The 12,618-nt window shown below is 45.6% G+C and overlaps 1 pseudogene; it reads left to right on the forward strand.

Moving 5' to 3' along the window:
• The first annotated feature begins 2,103 nt into the window (after positions 1-2,103).
• The window catches only part of LOC149855864 (uncharacterized), a 57,505-nt pseudogene continuing 46,990 nt past the window's right edge, over positions 2,104-12,618 (forward strand).

Consider the following 12,618-nt stretch of genomic DNA (forward strand, 5'->3'; position numbering starts at 1 on the left):
TAAGATCCATAAAGTGTGTTATGGCCCTTAACTAACTTCATGGTACAAGATCATTCATGGTCCTATCTCTGACACTGACTCCATCTGTAACTTTGGGCAAGTCTTGGGACCAAAATTCTCCAAAGGGGACAATAGCTTCGGATACCAAACCAGTAAGGGCATGGTGCCACAAGTTGGCCAACCCAAATGAAGATACTCCAAACCATTAGCACTTCAGAAAAGTTTGGATTTAGCTTCCTGGCACCTGAATTTTGTCCATTTGTCCATATCTATCTTACAAAAGTATAATGAATTGCTTCAGGACTGTCAGGTGTGCAGATGCTGTTTATCTGGAGGTATTCGTGTGTGATCCACCCTGAGATAAGGGAACACAGATAAACAAAGCATGTGCACAAAAGTGGGTTATTTGAAGGAATGAACAACACCAAGATGAGGACAGGGATAGTATCTCAGGCTTATTTAACTCCTATTCGGGCATATTGAATTCCTTGGCATAACTATATCCTTATGAATATGGAGCTTCACATAAGGGGCAGGACCTTTACTTCACTGGGTGAGAAGTCGCCAGAAGTGAGCCTCGTTATGCAAACATTTCTACACGAGTCATACAGCTAGTTCAGTGTAATTAGAGCTACTGTACAGGTCGACAATTTTTTCCATATTCATCATCCTCTCTGGATCATCATCCAAAGAAGACTATTGATCTGAAATTGGTTTTCTGGAAGATGGATGCCTCCAGCCTAGGCAAAGGCTATAGAGGATAGGCAAGGTTGTACCTTTGACATGTCCTAGGAACATCAACCTGGTAATAAACAAGCCATCCCCCATCATGCTGTCACCCTGCCTGCACAGTCGTTACAGCTACTTCATTGCGGTTTCAGATGTTCTAGTCCAACTCTTCGGTCTGTCCCCTCCACTCCTCCCGCCTCCTTTCTGTCCCTTCCCCTCTGTTTGGAGGCTCTCTCTGGGTCCTTACTGCTGACCCCACTTCTCCTGATATTAGGGCATCTCTAGGAAGGAGTTGGTATTATACTGGATATGGGCTGTTGAGTGCACCTTTCCTGAGGTTTGGGAAGCCTGCTTCATCCTGTTGTAGTGCCACTGTTACCATGCGCCACAACGCACGTCATAGTGTTGTATCTAACAGTAGCTAGATACTGGTGAACAATCAAGGGAGGTTAGAGAGGGAACTGAGACACAATTGCAATAGGCATCCCAGAAGTACAAGGGATGCAACCCACATTCAAACTTAAGGCCAAGAAAACCAGACAAGCCCCTGACACAGGAAAAGCACATCTCCAGCACCACCATATTTCTTTGTTCCCTTCTCATATTCCAAAACACCACTGTGCCCGTTTATCTAGTTAGTTGCTGCTCTCCACCCTAGAGGTGGCTGCATTTCAGTGGTGATGTACTTATGCAGTATGGTCAGTGACATGCCCTGGAAACTTGCAGAAGCAGAATGTGCTCTGTAAATGTTAGATATTATGTTTTTCTTAATAATACTGTACTGCTACCCTCAAAATACTAGGTGTAGAAGACTGCAAAAGCAAGACAAAGGTAATCAGGACTCATAGTAGAGATGACGTCTTTTATTAAACCAACAAGATTTTTTCAAAAAAAATTCTTTAATTGCAAGTTTTTGGGCACAAACACCCTTCATCAGGCATTGGATGAAGAGTGCTTGTGCCCGAAAGCTTGCAATTAAAGAAATTTTGTTGCAAGAATCTGGTTGGTCTGATAAAAGATATCATCTCTACTATGAGTCCTGATTCCGTTTTTCCTCTAGACTAATGTAGCTACAACCTGGATACCTGACAGCAAGACAAAGGAATGAGAGACCTTGGTGACTGTGAGGGTGAGAGAGAGGTGTGTGCAAACTCACACCTGGTTCTGAAATATCCATTAAAACTTTGCAATTTAGGACCGCGTCCTCGCTCAGATTGAAAATAACCAATAGGATCCCAGGGATGGAAGGGAAATACACGCTGTCAGTTATACTTCATGTCCCTCAGGAACATTTCTTTGGAGAAAGAAACATACCATTTCCCATAAATCAAGTTGCCCCCAGCATCTGGGTTTCTTGTCATCTCCATTTGCAGAATGACGAGGATAGAAAAGAAATCCAACAGCGAAGGAGAGTCCAGGGTTATTTCCCCTTTGTCAGTGGTCAGCACCCTTTCAGAGGAGGCTTTGTGGGCGCTGGCTGAAGACGGCATCCAACCAACGCACAAACTAGAGGTAGCAGGGGTGGGAGGAGGAGGGGCTGGTGATAGCACAGATGATCAAAAGAAATATGTGTTTATGCAACGAATGACCTTTTGGGTACAGCTCAGAAGGGAGTTCACTGTTCATCTACTGAATTTTTTATGCCTTGTCCACTGTCTGTGGGGCAGCATTATGACAAAGAACGCTGCCAGCAGCATCCGATGCAAGGCTCATGGGATGCCCCGGCTCCCTCCATCATGCCCCGGCTTTTCCGGTCTCAGCCTTGCAGTCTCTGAAGTACCCCCACTAGGCCACAAGATGCTGCTCATGGGGCCCCTTTTTCCTGGATGACACAAGCCTTGCAACAGCACAAGTCAATATTTAAAGATAAATTAAATACCGTTTGCCCAAGGCTACTGTTTGCACGATTTTCCTTCCATGTAAACAGCTCATTCAGACAAACTAATTACATCCGCTTTAGCCTTTCATCACTCAAATGCGGTACTTAAAATGCAGACAAACATAACTTAAAGCATGTCATAAATCCACCCGGACGGAGAGTCAAAGCTGTGAACAAATGGCTTTGGTGATGCATGAAATATCAACTGTAAATGAGCTACTGTAGCTTAATGTCAGTGTTGGCTTTTACACGGCTGCGGCTGTGGAGGAATGCCAATAATACCCATTGCACGGTGGGCCGGGCGGGTGTTCTAGGCATCAACATGTGTTTGAAGAGCAGGGATTTAATTTTAAAGACCAGTGGGCAGCATCTGCGAACAGGAGATTAAACAGCCCTCAGAAATGCAGGGAAATACAGATATTTGCTTCCAAATGAGCTGTTTGTTGTTTGTGAGCCCTAGGATTCCTTTTTTCTTTCTTTCAAATGAATCCGAAAGGAGATTGCTTTAACATTGGAACTGCTTTCAGACTGGAACGCTCAAGCTGCGGTTATATCAGAGCCAGAATCCCATGCACAGGGAATCTTGTGCTCTGCCCAGAAGCAGGTCTTCCAAGTAAGCACCGTACAATCCTCTCTTTGGTTAAGCAGGAGTAGCCAGGCACTGCTGAGAGTTGCTTTTTGCGTGATGTCATTTCACGTATGATGAAAGCTTGTTGGAGTAATCATTAAGAATAGGAACAAGTCCTGATTAAGTACATAGTTTTCATAGACATCAGGGCCGGAAGGGACCTCGGAAGATCATTGAGTCCAGCCCCCCACCCGAAGGGCAGGAAGTCAGCTGGGGTCATAGCATCCCAGCAAGATAAGCATCCAATTTGTTCTTGAAGGTGTTCAATGTAGGTGCTTGAACCACCTCCGCTGGCAGACTGTTCCAGTCCTTGGGGGCTCAGACAGTAAAGAAATTCTTCCTTATGTCCAGCCTGAAACAGTCTCGCAGCAGTTTATGATCATTCGACCTCGTCATCCCTCGGGGCGCTCTGGTGAACAAACGTTCCCCCAGATCCTGGTGGTCACCCTTGATAAACTTATAGGTGGCCATCAGATCACCCCTGAGCCTGCATTTTTCCAGGCTAAAGAGTCCCATGGCTCTCAGCCTGTCGTCGTAAAGTCTGTTTTCCTGACCTCTGATCATGCGCGTGGCTCTCCTCTGCACTCTCTCAAGCTTCTCCACATACTTTTTGAATTGGGGAGCCCAAAACTGGATGCAGTACTCCAGCTACGGCCTCACCAAGGCCGAGTACAAGGAGAGAATGACGTCCCGGGTTTTGCTTCAGAAGCATCTATGGATGCAAGCCAGTGTTTTGGTCACTTTACTAGCCGCAGCATCGCATTGTAGGCTCATGTTCATCTTGTGGTCAATGATGACCCCCACGTCTCATTCTTCTGTAGTGCTAGTCAGCGTAGCACTGCCAAGCCTATAACCATGCTGCAGGTTTTTCTTCCCAAGGTGGAGAACCTTGCATTTTTTGCTGTTAAACACCATCAGATTCTCATCTGCCCATTTGCTGAGCTTGTGCAGGTCAGCCTGGATCACCCGCCTGTCTTCTGGCGTGGATGCTTTGCCCCAAAGTTTGGTATCATCGGCGAACTTGGCCAGTCCGCTCCTGACTCCAATGTCCACATCATTAATGAGATGTTGAACAGGATGGGTCCAAGGACAGAGCCTTGAGGGACCCCACTGGTCACAGGGCACCACGATGAGTGACTGCCATCAATTACAACCCTCTGGATCTGACCAAAGAGCCAATTTCCCAGCCAGCGGATCATGGTGGACCCAAGGCCACAACTGGCCAGTTTGGCCAAGAGGTGATCATGGGATACCAGATCGAAGGCTTTTTTGAAGTCAAGACATATGACACCAATCTCTTCTCTCTTGTCCAGGTGATAGTCACCTGGTCGTAGAAGGAAATGAGATTGGTCAAGCAAGGCCTACCCACAACAAACCTGTGCTGGCTATCCCTTAGTATGTTTGCGCTGGCCAGTCCATTAAGGATGGCCTCTTTAATACACTTTTCTAAGATCTTCCCTGGGATATAAGTCAGGCTGATGGGCCTATAGTTAGCCAGATCTACTTTTCTCCCTTTCTTGAAGATAGGCACCACATTGGCCTTCTTCCAGTCTTCAGGCACTACACCAGAGCGCCAGGAGCTCTCGAAGATCTGTGCCAGAGGCTGGGCTATGATGCTCGCCAACTCCTTGAGTACCCTGGGGTGCAGATTGTCAGGGCCGGCTGACTTGAAGGTATCCAGCTTCTCAAGGTGTTCCTTCACGAGGTCAGCATTTATGGAGGGCAGGGGATCTCCCTCTCCCAGACCTCTCTGTCCTGTAGCGGGCATGGGCACCCCATGGGACTGATGAAAGACCACAAAGTACCCATTTAATAGGTTGGCTTTTTCCTGGGCGTCAGTTATCAGTTGTCCCATCTGGTTCAGCATGGGTCCAATGTTGCGCTTGCTTTTCCTTCGGCTCCCCACATATCTGAAAAAGGACTTTTTGTTGTCCTTGATGCTCGAAGCTAGTTGGAGTTCAGTTGCAGCCTTGGCTTTCCTGGTTTGCTCCCTGCAAGACTGGACCAGCGCAGAATAATCCTCCTTGGAGGTGAATCCCATCCTCCATCCTTTGTAGGCCTTTCTTGTTAGCCTCAGGAGGTCTGCTAGGTCCCTGGAGAGCCAGGAAGGCTGCTGTGCCTTCTTGCTGCCTTTCCTCCGAGATGGAATAGTTTTAGCTTGTGCATTGAGGATCACTCCCTTGAGGAGCAACCACTCTTCTTGAACTCCCCTCCCCCTGGGGTCGTGGTCCTTTAGGGCCTCACTGACAAGCCTCCTGAGCTTGTTAAAGTCAGCTTTTCTGAAGTCAAGGACTTCCGTGTTGCTGACTGACTTCCCAGCTTTACGGTGGATGGTGAAGGTGATCAGCTTGTGGTCGCTGTCACCCAGCATCCCATCGATCACTAGGTTGCCAATTGGGTCGTCCCCAGTAGCTAGTACTAGGTCGAGCAGCGCTTTGCCCCTCATTGGCCCATACACTTCTTGAATCAGGTAGAGATCATCCACACATGAAAGGAAGCTTTGCGACTGCTCAGTTTTTGCTGAGTGATCCTCCCACGAGATATCCAGGTAATTGAAATGACCCATGACAACCATGGTCCTGGAGCATGCAGCCTCAGCCAGTTCCCAGGCAAACTCCTGGTCGAGCTCAGGACTTTGTGTCCCCTCTGTTGTGTCCCCTGTGCTGTGTTCCCCATGGATTTTAACCCAAAGGGTCTCCTGTCGTCCAACCTGGTCGTCAAGATCAGCTTGCAGGGACGCGTAGCTTTCCTTAACATAGAGAGCTACACCCCCACCCCTTTTATCTACACGATCCCTCCTGTACAGAGTATAGCCATCTATATCCATGGTCCAGTCATGGGTGGAGTCCCACCAGGTCTCCGTTATCCCTATGACATCATAATTATTTTCAGTGAGCAGGAGGGCAAGCTCCTCCTGCTTGTTCCCCAAGCTCCTGGCATTTGTGTACAGGCAGGTAAGTGTCCCCTTGGGGACTCTTGCCTTGCCCACAGATTGTACCACAGCTGGGACAAGGGTGGGCTCCCTTAAATGCCTTAGCCTGCTGGCTTTGCAAGGGTTGCTCAGCGGGCCAGCAGTGGTAGTAGTCCCTCCATCCCATAGCAGGTTTAGTTTAAAGCCCAGTGGAGCAGGTCAGCCAGTCTGGCTGAGAAGAGTCTCCTCCCCAGCGGAGAGAGGTGGAGGCCATCTCTTCCCAGCAGCTCGCTGCCTCTCTCGCCAAAGAGCGGGCTGTGGTCATAGGTTTGGAATGGGCTTGAATTACTCCCCCAAATCCAAGCACTCCACTACTCAAGAATATTTAAAATCCAAAGCAGAATCTCTATCAATATTTTGCAAATGGATGTTTATCTTTATCCTAGGCCGGACAAAAGCCCAGCATGCAAACACCCGAACAAATTGGGATTTGCTCTTGTACCCAGGAACTTTGGATATCTGTGCGCTGCCACACCAAAATGGATACACAAATATTAAGAAGAGATTTATTTATAGCAGAATTCAAACCAGGCAGCAATAAAGAATATAATTTTTCTGGAGGGGAATGTGATGACAACTCTAGAGAGCTTGTCTCCAGGCTTGCTAAAATATGCCATACTTCATTTTTCACCAGTCATGGTGCTATAATTTTGGGAATCCCAACATTTTGGGAAGTTTCATTTCAAATCTTGGATGAAAAATAAGCAAATTAAACAGATGGGACTTTACCCTTCAAATTCAGATATTAAAATCCTCTAATCCAGCTGAAGCTCGGGAGCTTTATATTTTCATTCCATATAATGTGCTGACTCTTGACTAGTAAAAAGGCAAATAAAAATGAGCATTGTCCCCATGAGCACTGGAAATTTGCTTCTCATTAGATTGCTTTTTCACCAGCACCTAGCTGTAAGAAAGTTGAAAATTCAAACGCTACCACACACATGAGAGTCCTAGCCTCCTGATGGCATCTTTTGTATTGGTCGGCAGTACTCACTTATTTCTTACTAACCTCAAGGAATTTTCTTGAATATGACCAGACATGGCCAACAGATCTAAGTAGCAGCAAGATAACTTGCTGATTAATTACCATCCAGAGAATTAAATATTTCAGAAGATAAGCTCCAATTTAACAATAATAATATCTACTTATTCAAGTATCTTCCCTCCAACTTGTCTATTATATTTGTAATCAACTCTCACTAAACTATGAGCTCTAAGGTCTTCACCTGTTCTTATTTTTGTCAGTTGTGGTACACTGAAATAGTCAAAATGAATAGCACAATATCATGATAATTAATATTCCTGTTCCTGGGGACTTGAATGATTCATCCTACTTAATAACTAAGGCATCTGAAGCTGTTTCCATTAGCTTTTGCTGCCGTAATATCTCAAAAATGGATTTTTAAATTTGTTTAAAAACCTCTGCCCCTAAATAGGCACATTGGCCTGGGTCCTGTTTTCAATAACTCCAGTGCAAATGTAGAGCTAGTTCACGGAGGTCAATCAATTTGGCGCACATTGTGTGCCGTGTTATACTGGAGAGCTGGAAAATCAACATAAGAGCAAAAGAAGAGAGACTTCTGAGTTCTCTTTTTGAAGACACCTCCCAGTTCTTCCCTGGGGGTGGGGGGACGTGGGCTCCCTGGGTCTATGGGGCTCTAGCAAACTCTAGAGCTGCTCAAATGAACTTCTGGTATTGACTCATTGACTGATGCCCTCGCTGTCTTCCCCCATAATTGTAAGACCATTTTTCCAGTGAAGGCTTGCTCCCAGATGCCACTTGAATGCTGGGTGCAGGGGAAGAAGGGTCTCCCTGGATTGGAGAATGCTTCACACGAAGGTTCCTGGAGTCTCTGGCCAGATTTATGGACTTCAGAGTCATCTGTGGAGTTGAAGGACACTGCATGTCCCCGGTACCACGAGACTTTCCCCAGGCCCAGTCTCTCCCAACCAATGGGTTGTCTTCACAATGGCAAGCCCTAAGAAGCATTTATGAGAGATGAGGAAAAAGTTATGAACCACAGTGATCCCCTTCTTTCAGCACGAAGGGCTGAGATCAGTATGTGAGGGTGACTGTCTGCACACAAATGCAGCAAATAATATCCTGTCCCCACTCTAAAGAGGCAAGGTCATTTCACCTTGACCCAATTCTTATTGGTGTCTAAGACTAGGACAAGACATAAAGTCTGAAAACTGTTTTAGGAAGGAACTTATGTGTTTTTCAGTACATCTCTATAGTACCATCCACACCTATAGTGTAATAATCAATAGTAGGCGCATCTACATGTGCAAATAATGCAGGATCAGTTTGCTCTAGAGTAAATTGTCCTGGGCATGCACCTAAACATGCAGGGACAGGGAGCAGATTTGCTGCTTCTAGCAGCAGACTGCTCCCACTCCCTGCAGCCCTGCCCTTGGTCCCTGCAGCAGTGGTTAGTCCAGGGGTTAATAAGACGCACAGGGCCAGAAGACAGCTGTCTTCTTGTGAGTGCTGGGACATTGCTCCCTGCCCCACAGGAGTTGCCTGCTGCTGGGGTGGACTCCACCACTGCAGCCCAGGCAGGGACAGCTGCAGCAGGCAGCTTCCAACCTCCACTCTGTGATCGCAAAGCGAGGGATGGGAAAGTCTTATCTCCCAGCTTGGGCCCCACAACTGTGGAGGCCAGGCTAGGAGATAAGAATTAAGGATGTGCAAAGTGGGTCCTATTCAATTCAGATTCAATTCAGGCCCAGATCAGGGACAGTGGTTCAATTCATTGATTTGGATCATTGTTCCTGATTGGATTCAGCCAAATCCAAATCTAAAGATTCGATGCTGATTCAGAGAATCAGCGATTCGGACATAGACACAGCTTTTTAAAAAATTTCTGCATACCTTGAGGTAGCAGGTGCGGCTTGTGAACACTACGATGCTGGGGTGTATGAAGTGTCCCACAGGAGTGGGGGGATGGCCTCCACATGCTCGGTGGTGAACCCGAAAGTGGACTGGAAGTACTTCTGATCCACTGCCAGGTCTACCAGGAAGCGCGCTGGGGGGTGGCCCCCACATCCTCCCGGCTCAGCAATTGGCTGCAGTGGGACCCTGGGTGCCCCCCCCGACTCAGTAGGCACCAGTCACTGAGCCAAGGGGACACAAGGGGGAGCCCCAGCGCACTCCCTGGCATACCCGGAAGTGAACCAGAAATGCTTCTGGTCCACTTCCAGGTCTACTGCCAAGTGCTCTGGGGAGCTCCCCCATACTTTTGTGGGACACTCCAAGTGCCTCAGCATTCACAAGCCCCTGCTACCTAGATGTATGTAGAAAGAACATTTAAAGCCATGTCTATGTCCAAATCCCCGAACCTTTCCAAATCTCTCAGAATCTATTCAGAGGGTTCCAATTCTATTCAGAGAGATTAAAGGGTCCTCTGATTTGATCAAGATTCGAAGATTCGGCTACTAAATCAGGCCAGATCTCTGCCATATCAGATCAAGGACCAAAGCTTCACACAGCCCTAATAATCGTCTCCCAGCCCCCACTCCACCATCATGATTGGGAATTGGGGCTGGGAGCTCTCTGCTGCCAGGGCAGGGGGACATTGTCCCTGCCTGGCTCTGGTAGTGGAGCCCACCCTGGCAGTAGACAGATCCCAGGGGCAGGGAACAATGCCCCACTCCCTGCTGCCCAGCTAACTGGGAGCACATTTGCTCCTGGTTGGCCACTTATATGTGCCATACTGCACAGTAAGTAATTGGGAGTAAATTTGCTACGTGTATTTCCAGGCAGCAAATTTACATAGGATTTGAGCAAATTAATGTACAGTAAGCATCTGCACATGTAGACAGTTTTACTTACTGCACAGTAATTAGCTCTAATCTCAAGTAAAGCATCTCATGTAGATATGCACAGTCAGACTGTATTATGATGATATTACCCCTGGCCAGTGCAAATCCATAGGGATGAAATATTAAACCCAGAAATCCAAGGCTTTATACTGGCAGAAATGCTGACTTGGTATTACAAAGAGGTACAAATGAGTCTGTAAAAGACCTTTATGTAAACAGACAGGGAAAATGAGGATTATGAAATGTAATTGTCATTTCTAAGGGTGAGATTTGCATAGTGATTAAACAATAGACATTCTGGGAGGGCTTACTAAATAAATATCAATTACCAAGATATACTGTCCTCAGCTAATTTGAGAAGTAAAAGGAATTCATCTGTCCTGTTATGCAAAATGATAGCAGGATTTATGTTACTGTCTGGGTGCACTAGCAGCCTTCCCAGAAACACTAAGCAACCTTTACAGTCTGAGTTATGGTACAGTTTATTGACAATATACCACATATCAGACACTCCTCTACAAAGTACCTTTATTAAAAATTCCGTATGGAAGAAACAGGCAATGGATATGCCCAGAGGTTTGGTTAGTAAAGCTAAGAAAAATTGTCTGTGTTGTGGGGTGGGGGGTGGGGAGATGTGGAAGGGGCTTTTGCTTAAGTATGGTAATTGGGGATAATTCATGGAGAATATACTGAAAATGGAGAAAGTTAATGATAGTGGCAGAACTGTCTGGCATCAAAAGGAAGGCACCCTGGAGTGGAATGTAGCCATTGCTTAACCAACACTGCAGTTTAGGACAGGAAGTGAAAAATCCCTTATCCAACAGAAAGTGTAAGGAGAAGTCAATTAGACATTGTAATTATGCAAGTGGAGAAGTGGCCAAGAGACTACAGTGAACATGCTTATTTCTCAAGACATGCCATGAGCTCTATCACAATCACAAGTATGCTTTGCTGGAAATTTTACCCAATCATTAGCTTTCCCAGTAGCATAACATTTCCTGTCTCTCTTTGGAGATGCCCATTACCTAAGTACTTATGCAACAAATAATATTTCAAATACAGAGCCAAGGACACTGCAAGCTTTGACTTGTGGAGGTTCTTCATCTTATGTTAATGATTTTTCCTTATGCAAGTTTCTGTGTATGTACAAAGAATCATTTACCATTAAAAAAATGCAATAACTTAACTGTAGCACCTTCTTTTTCCGACGGCCTCCAGCTGGTCTTGTGAGAAAGCTTTCTTCATTCTACAGCCTCAGGACACATGAATAGCATCCAGATTTTAGGTGCTTACTCAAACAGAGCTGCTCAACCTTGGCAAAGTTTGACCACCTCTACCACAAAAGCTGATATCACACAGGTGCTTTCCTGCTGCCAAAGTATGATCTGTCCTCTATGCATCAGATGGACGACACACAGAATCACTGGTTTGGGTCTGATTTTTTTAGAGATCAGTCTGTCACTAATCACGTGAAGACTCAGATCTATACAGCTCTGGACGTTGAACAGTGACGGGAATCAAACCCACGGCCAGACCTAATTTGCCCACCACTTTCTGTCTTTATAATAAAATCAATTAAAATCCTGGGTGCAAATTCCTCCCAAGTCTGAGGCGTATGAAATACAGATCTTGACTTAAAATCTGAAGCTTTGCCATCAGCAATAGGCATCTCTGCATCTTTCATTTCTATTTATTTTGATCTTTTGGAGCAAAGCAGAATGTTATATGGTCTTTTGAGTCTTGCAGATTTCTGGGGATTTTGATGAAAAGTTTTCAGATTCCTTTACAATGACCCTGCCTGGTGCATGGATTCATTATTGTTCAGGCATTCAGCTATTACTCCAAAAGATAAACAGATACATATATCAATGCAAATCCATTACATTATGAAAACTGAGGTCATCTCATTTAATAGGGAACAAACTGCTACTGTTCCTGACTACTAAAGCTCTCTTCTTCACTAGGAAATGCTCAGGAAAGTTTACTGTCTTCCTTTTGGCAGTTGTCTGCAAGATTTATTTCCTGCGAGGAAAGTCAATTCTGTGTGTTATGTATGGAAATGTCCACTTCTCTATTCGGCATCAGCGTATCTAAACAACAGGGGGAAAACCCTCAAATCATCTGTCCCATGTTTAAAAGGACAATCAGTGTGTGGATGGCCAAACATGCTGAATAGGACCAGTATAACAGCTTGGCCCCCCTTATATTTAGCTGTTACAGAAGTAGGACCAAACACCTCCAAATGCACCAGTGGTCTGATACCACCAAAATAGAGACATGCCCCTCTACTACTGTCCTTCCACTTACTAGCCTTCAAGTATACATGGATCTGCAAGTTTATCCTCATTACATCAGGCATTTAGTACAGGCAAGCAGCCAGCCAATTAAACTGAATGGTGGTTTAAAAACCGGCTATAAAAAACTACAGCAGTCGCTATTTAGTTTATCAGTTTTATTGGGTCACCCGTGTTTATCTGAGAATCAAAAATCATAGCCCTCCCCCATTTAATATACCAACTAATCACTGTGCGTGTTACAGCATGGGAAGAAAATAAAAACAAGCTGATGATGATTTTTATGGCTTCC

Source organism: Crocodylus siamensis, chromosome 11, assembly GCF_052110815.1.
Source record: "Crocodylus siamensis isolate JL-2025a chromosome 11, ASM5211081v1, whole genome shotgun sequence".
In the NCBI taxonomy this organism is placed as follows: domain Eukaryota; kingdom Metazoa; phylum Chordata; order Crocodylia; family Crocodylidae; genus Crocodylus; species Crocodylus siamensis.